This window comes from Rhipicephalus sanguineus, chromosome 5, assembly GCF_013339695.2.
Source record: "Rhipicephalus sanguineus isolate Rsan-2018 chromosome 5, BIME_Rsan_1.4, whole genome shotgun sequence".
Lineage (NCBI taxonomy): Eukaryota > Metazoa > Arthropoda > Arachnida > Ixodida > Ixodidae > Rhipicephalus > Rhipicephalus sanguineus.
The window spans coordinates 78,873,123-78,880,312 of record NC_051180.1 but is presented as its reverse complement, the minus strand read 5'-3'; positions in this window follow the sequence as shown (position 1 = coordinate 78,880,312).

Here is a 7,190-nt window from a genome sequence, read left to right as displayed (position 1 = left end):
CACGCTGTTACCTTGATAGCAGCGTCACTGCAATGAGGGCACACCTGGAGGGCGCTTGTCGATGAGTAGAGTCAGTCAGTCAGTCAGTCAGTCAGTCAGTCAGTCATCAGTCAGTCAGTATCCAGTCATTCAGTCAGTCCAGTCAGTCCAGTCAGTCGGTCTCAGTCAGTCAGTCAGTCAGTCCCAGTCAGTAGTCAGTCAGTCAGTCAGTCAGTCAGTCAGTCAGTCATTCAGTCAGTCAGTCAGTCAGTCAGTCAGTCAGTCAGTCAGTCAGTCAGTCAGTCAGTCAGTCAGTCAGTCAGTCAGTCAGTCAGTCAGTCAGTCAGTCAGTCAGTCAGTCAGTCAGTCAGTCAGTCAGTCAGTCAGTCAGTCAGTCAGTCAGTCAGTCAGTCAGTCAGTCAGTCAGTCAGTCAGTCAGTCAGTCAGTCAGTCAGTCAGTCAGTCAGTCAGTCAGTCAGTCAGTCAGTCAGTCAGTCAGTCAGTCAGTCAGTCAGTCAGTCAGTCAGTCAGTCAGTCAGTCAGTCAGTCAGTCAGTCAGTCAGTCAGTCAGTCAGTCAGTCAGTCAGTCAGTCAGTCAGTCAGTCAGTCAGTCAGTCAGTCAGTCAGTCAGTCAGTCAGTCAGTCAGTCAGTCAGTCAGTCAGTCAGTCAGTCAGTCAGTCAGTCAGTCAGTCAGTCAGTCAGTCAGTCAGTCAGTCAGTCAGTCAGTCAGTCAGTCAGTCAGTCAGTCAGTCAGTCAGTCAGTCAGTCAGTCAGTCAGTCAGTCAGTCAGTCAGTCAGTCAGTCAGTCAGTCAGTCAGTCAGTCAGTCAGTCAGTCAGTCAGTCAGTCAGTCAGTCAGTCAGTCAGTCAGTCAGTCAGTCAGTCAGTCAGTCAGTCAGTCAGTCAGTCAGTCAGTCAGTCAGTCAGTCAGTCAGTCAGTCAGTCAGTCAGTCAGTCAGTCAGTCAGTCAGTCAGTCAGTCAGTCAGTCAGTCAGTCAGTCAGTCAGTCAGTCAGTCAGTCAGTCAGTCAGTCAGTCAGTCAGTCAGTCAGTCAGTCAGTCAGTCAGTCAGTCAGTCAGTCAGTCAGTCAGTCAGTCAGTCAGTCAGTCAGTCAGTCAGTCAGTCAGTCAGTCAGTCAGTCAGTCAGTCAGTCAGTCAGTCAGTCAGTCAGTCAGTCAGTCAGTCAGTCAGTCAGTCAGTCAGTCAGTCAGTCAGTCAGTCAGTCAGTCAGTCAGTCAGTCAGTCAGTCAGTCAGTCAGTCAGTCAGTCAGTCAGTCAGTCAGTCAGTCAGTCAGTCAGTCAGTCAGTCAGTCAGTCAGTCAGTCAGTCAGTCAGTCAGTCAGTCAGTCAGTCAGTCAGTCAGTCAGTCAGTCAGTCAGTCAGTCAGTCAGTCAGTCAGTCAGTCAGTCAGTCAGTCAGTCAGTCAGTCAGTCAGTCAGTCAGTCAGTCAGTCAGTCAGTCAGTCAGTCAGTCAGTCAGTCAGTCAGTCAGTCAGTCAGTCAGTCAGTCAGTCAGTCAGTCAGTCAGTCAGTCAGTCAGTCAGTCAGTCAGTCAGTCAGTCAGTCAGTCAGTCAGTCAGTCAGTCAGTCAGTCAGTCAGTCAGTCAGTCAGTCAGTCAGTCAGTCAGTCAGTCAGTCAGTCAGTCAGTCAGTCAGTCAGTCAGTCAGTCAGTCAGTCAGTCAGTCAGTCAGTCAGTCAGTCAGTCAGTCAGTCAGTCAGTCAGTCAGTCAGTCAGTCAGTCAGTCAGTCAGTCAGTCAGTCAGTCAGTCAGTCAGTCAGTCAGTCAGTCAGTCAGTCAGTCAGTCAGTCAGTCAGTCAGTCAGTCAGTCAGTCAGTCAGTCAGTCAGTCAGTCCGTCAGTCAGTCAGTCAGTCAGTCAGTCATGTCAGTCAGTCAGTCAGTCAGTCAGTCAGGTCAGGCAGTCAGTCAGGTCAGTCAGTCAGTCAGTCAGTCAAGTCAGTCAGTCGTCAGGTCAGTCAGTCGTCATAAGTCAGTCAGTCACTAATATTAGATAACAGGTTAATTCAAAGGCATAAAACGGCGAGATTCCCAAATTACGAGAATTCAGTTGGGTCCCTCGGTGAAGGTTACATACAAGTAATACAAGTATTAGCAGCAGTGGGTACAACCAGAACATATATAAAGAGAACACAGCAAATACTTACTCCGTGCGCTTCGCGGAACAGCGAGTTGTGGTTCCTGGGTAGTAGGGGCTGCATTGATGCTCGGTTCCGGTGATACAGCGTTCTGTGCTCGGCTACTTCTCGTGCTATCAAGAACCGCTGTGGGCGAGGCTTAAGTGCAGCGAGAGCATGCAGCTGCCACGAGACACGCGTGCATGAAAGTGATGATGATTTCCTTCCCATATGCACGCGCATGAAGCTTTCTTCTTTTTCATCCTGTTCTCCTGGTTTCGAAATTGCCCAAGCTTTGACACGATTTGGACGGTTCAACGTCAACTATCTCACAGCAATGTTTGTAAGCGTGACGTCTCAAAAACTGAGCTAGAGGCGGAAGAATGCGAGGCCAGACAAGAACGTTCGTGTCTCTCTCACACTGCCACGTTTCTAGCGAAGCTTTCGAGAAGTCAAGCAACCATGTACTAACAAGCTTTCTTCAACTCCCTCCCCCCCCTTCTTTTAGGGGCGAAGCTTCTTATGCCGTGGGTCTGCCCATCCTCCGTTTGTAGGTTTGTTTGTAGTAGCCACATCTAGTTCGTGAAAAGCGCGCGTTCTGGTATGCAGTAGAAGAAGACGACGACGTTGACGAGTGAGACTCTCGTGCGTGTTCGCCTGTGTGGCATTCTTTCTTCTTTACTGCGCGCGTTCTCGTATGCAGTAGAAGAAGAAGACGACGTTGGCGAGTGACACTCTCGTTGCGTGTTCGGCTGTGTGGCGTTCTTTCTTCTTTACTACGTCTCGTGTTTTCAACGACACCCGAAGACAACATTTCAGAAGTAACGCGCCATGAGGCTCCCTCTTGGCACGCTTCCTCTTTAGCTCGGAGTCGCCAGATGGAAGACAAGGCTGCGGAACGGAGGGCACGGAAGGCGGCGGCAGCGCGCGCTCGCAGACAGAATCCTGAGGTGAGAGCCCGCGAGGCCGAAGCTGCACGTTGACGCCGCGAAGCAGATTCCGCCGTTCGAGCCCGCGAAGCCGAAGCTGCTCGACAAGCTGCACGGCTGCGGCGAGAAGACCATCCGAGGGACGTGTATAGACCTGGTGTTTTCTAATTTCCAGTTGCAACCCGTACAAGAACCGCTGTCCCTTCACTTCACGGACCATAAAGCCGTGATAATGAAGGGACAACGCAAGCCAAGCATCATCTAATTAAGAAAAATAAAAGTTTCATGTTCGTAATATACACACAGTGTTTCTCACTCTTCATATGATGATTGATGGGGCGTTACACAGAACATTCACGGTTTACTGATGATTCTCTCCGGAGCTTCACCCCACTCATCATCATTCACCGCGTGGATATGCTGCGATTCTTTTTGTAGATTTCTGTTGTATCTATGATGTCAATGGCGAATAGCGCAGAAACGACACCGGCAAAGAAGGTGAACTATAACACAATAGACGAAGCGCTGACGTACAACTTAATTTTATTGCAGAAATGCTAGATATGAAGACAACGTGACGGAAAATGAACAGGAAAAGGAACAACAAAAATAGTAGGAGAAATGCTACCTAATTGAAAGCCTACATCAAGAGAAATGCAAGAGAAATGCTACCTAATTGAAAGCCTACATCATCACCTGTTCTGGTCATGCGAACGGGATAAACAATGAAGTTATTTTTCCGTCAAAGCAATGTACGGCACGTTTACACAATTTATACCCAATCAGTATCCGCTACATCAAATATTTACCGCGTTAACTGCGATCCGCTTCGCCCAACCACGCGGCACTTATCGAACAGGGGTTTTCATTTTGCAGTGTGACACGTGCTGCAGTGATCTACTGACAGCGAAGCGTTATATGGTTAAGATCTTCAGTTTGTTAGCGAGCAATAACGTACGTGCCACGGAAATTGGGCAAACCCCACTACTCCCCACTGGTCCGCTGAAAATGAAGACTGGAAGACACGGGCGGCAAACACCAATTAAATCGTGCACGATACGCCAAACGCATGCGGCAAGCCAGACAAGACGACGCATGTCTCGGCAAAAAGACGCGTTGTGCTAAAATGTGTCAGCTGTGTAATGTGCCAAACAGCTTCGCAGGTCATCACTCTCCACAAAGATGATCATGATGACGCTCCGTCACACGGTGGAATGGCTCCTTAATTTTTTTCTATTATCTTTTTTATTATTCAAGTTCCTGATCAAATAAACCACGCCTTCAGACGGCCAGTTTGCAAATATTCGCGCAATGCCAAGGAATTGCTGGTATCGTGTGAAACACTGAGAATCTTTCTGCTGTACCTGTAATAGTGCGCTGGTAATAATGCAGGGGCTCATTCTATCAAGCTATCTTATATTGCCACGCGCGCTTCTTTTTGTCATTTCTATGTAACTAGTCTGTTGCACGCGTAGCCGCCGCCTTGCGCAAGCCGCGCCCTTATGTCCGGGAACATTTCAGATTATCTTAGAATCATCTTATGGCTTGAGCGCGCATGCAAGCGCGAACAGTTGAGATCATTCTCGAACTAACGCGGCCACCAGCGATAAGGCTCGAATGTTCGATGCTGCATGTATAAATGCCGACGCGCCTTACCGCAGAGCAGTTTTATCGACGGCCGACGCCCTATTCGCCGCTATCAGTGTACAGAGTGTATTGTTGTAGTTTGAGTTTTCGTTTCGCGGCCACAAGTTCGGCCAAATAAGAGAGTTTCATCTTGAACACGCCGACTGCTCTCTTCGTCGACGTCACGACCACGTGACAGTACTACAGGCACCCAAATCCGTAGCTATAGGTCCTTAGGTCTATTGACCCATTTTAGGGGATCATCTGAGTGAGGTAATTACAGTATGCATAAGATAATTGTGTATATTATAGACCATTTTTAATGAAATCCTTTACCAACTTTGAACAGTTGGCTATGCATGGGCACGAATGCGGCTAGCCTACCGAGCTCGTGTTTTGCCTCATTTCGGCGCATAATCTGGTACGCTATAGGTGTGTTCAATTTGAGTTACAGCTGGGCTGCTATTCCGTGGAGGAGTCCTAATGGCGAAACTAAAAATGAAATAGACTTCATAATGTGCGACCACCCGGGCATTATACAGGATGTGGAAGTAGTTAACAAGATCCGATGCAGTGACCATAGAATGGTAAGATCTAGAATTCAACTAGACGTGAGGAAGGAACGGCAGAAACTGATACGCAAGAAGAAGCCGATTAATGAACTAGCTCTGCGAGGGAAAGTACAAGAATTCAGAGTTTCACTTCAGAATAGGTACGCGGCTTTAACCGAGGAAACCGACCTTAGCGTTGACGCAATGAATGATAATCTGACTAGTATCATTAAGGAGTGTGCAGTGGAAGTCGGGGGTACAGTCGTTAGACAGGACACTGGTAAGCTATCCAAAGAGACGAAAAACCTCATTAAGAAACGTCAAGCTATGAAAGCCTCAAATGCAACAGACAAAATAGAGCTGGCGGAGCTTTCGAAGTTGATCAATAGGCGTAAAGTAGCCGACATAAGAAAGTATAATATGGAGAGAATTGAGCATGCTCTAAAGAACGGAAGGAGCCTCAAAGCTACGAAGACAAAACTGTGCATAGGCAAAAATCAGATGTATGCATTAAGGGACAAGGATGGCAAGGTCACAACCAATATGGATAGAATAGTTGAGGTAGCGGAAGAGTTCTACAGAGATCTGTACAGCAGCCGAGACAGTCAGGATGATAATGTAAGAAGCAGTAATATCCCAGAGGAATCTGACATCCCACCAGTATTAACAGGAGAAGTAAAGAAAGCCCTAAAGGGAATGCAAAGAGGCAAAGCCGCTGGTGAGGATCAGATAACATCAGACCTGCTGAAAGACGGTGGAGAGATTATGTTAGAGAAACTGGCCACCCTGTATACGAAGTGTCTCTCGACAGGGAGGATACCAGAATCTTGGAGGAATGCCAACATCATCTTGATCCATAAGAAAGGGGACGTCAAGGACCTGAAAAATTACAGGCCCATCAGCTTACTGTCCGTTGTCTACAAGCTATTCACAAAAGTAATTGCTAACAGAATTAATAGGACATTAGAGTTTAATCAACCAAGGGACCAGGCAGGATTTCGTACAGGCTTCTCAACAATAGACCATATTCATACTATCAATCAGGTGATAGAGAAATGCGCGGAATACAACCAACCCCTATACATAGCCTTCATAGATTACGAGAAGGCATTTGATTCGGTGGAGACATCAGCAGTCATGCAAGCACTGCGGAATCAGGGCATCGACGAAGCCTATATAAACATAATGGAAGACATCTACAGCGCATCCACAGCCACTATAGTCCTTCATAAAGAAAGCGACAGAATCCCAATAAAGAAGGGCGTACGACAGGGAGACACGATCTCTCCAATGCTATTCACCGCGTGTTTACAGGAGGTTTTCAGGGCCCTAGATTGGGAAGAATTAGGGATAAGAGTTAATGGAGAGTATCTCAGTAACCTGCGATTCGCTGATGACATTGCATTGATGAGTAACGCGGGAGACGAATTACAGCTCATGATTACTGAACTGGATACGGAAAGTAGAAGAGTAGGTCTGAAAATTAATATGCATAAAACTAAAGTAATGTGGAACAATCTTGGCAGAGAACAGCGCTTTGCGATAGGTGGCGAGACGCTGGAAGTTGTAAAGGAGTACGTCTACTTAGGACAGGTAGTAACCGCGGAGCCGAACCATGAGAGTGAAATAACTAGGAGAATAAGGATGGGATGGGGCTCATTCGGCAAGCACTATCAAATCATGAATGGTAGTCTACCACTATCTCTCAAGAGGAAGGTATATAACAGCTGCATCTTACCGGTACTTACCTACGGAGCAGAAACCTGGAGACTTACAAAGAGGGTTCAACTTAAATTGAGGACGACGCAGCGAGCGATGGAAAGGAAAATGATAGGTGTAACCTTAAGAGACAGGAAGAGAGCAGAGTGGGTCAGGGAACAAACGGGGGTTAAGGATATCATAGTTGAAATTAAGAAGAAGAAATGGATATGGGCCGGCCACGTAGCACGTCGGCAGGATAACCGGTGGTCA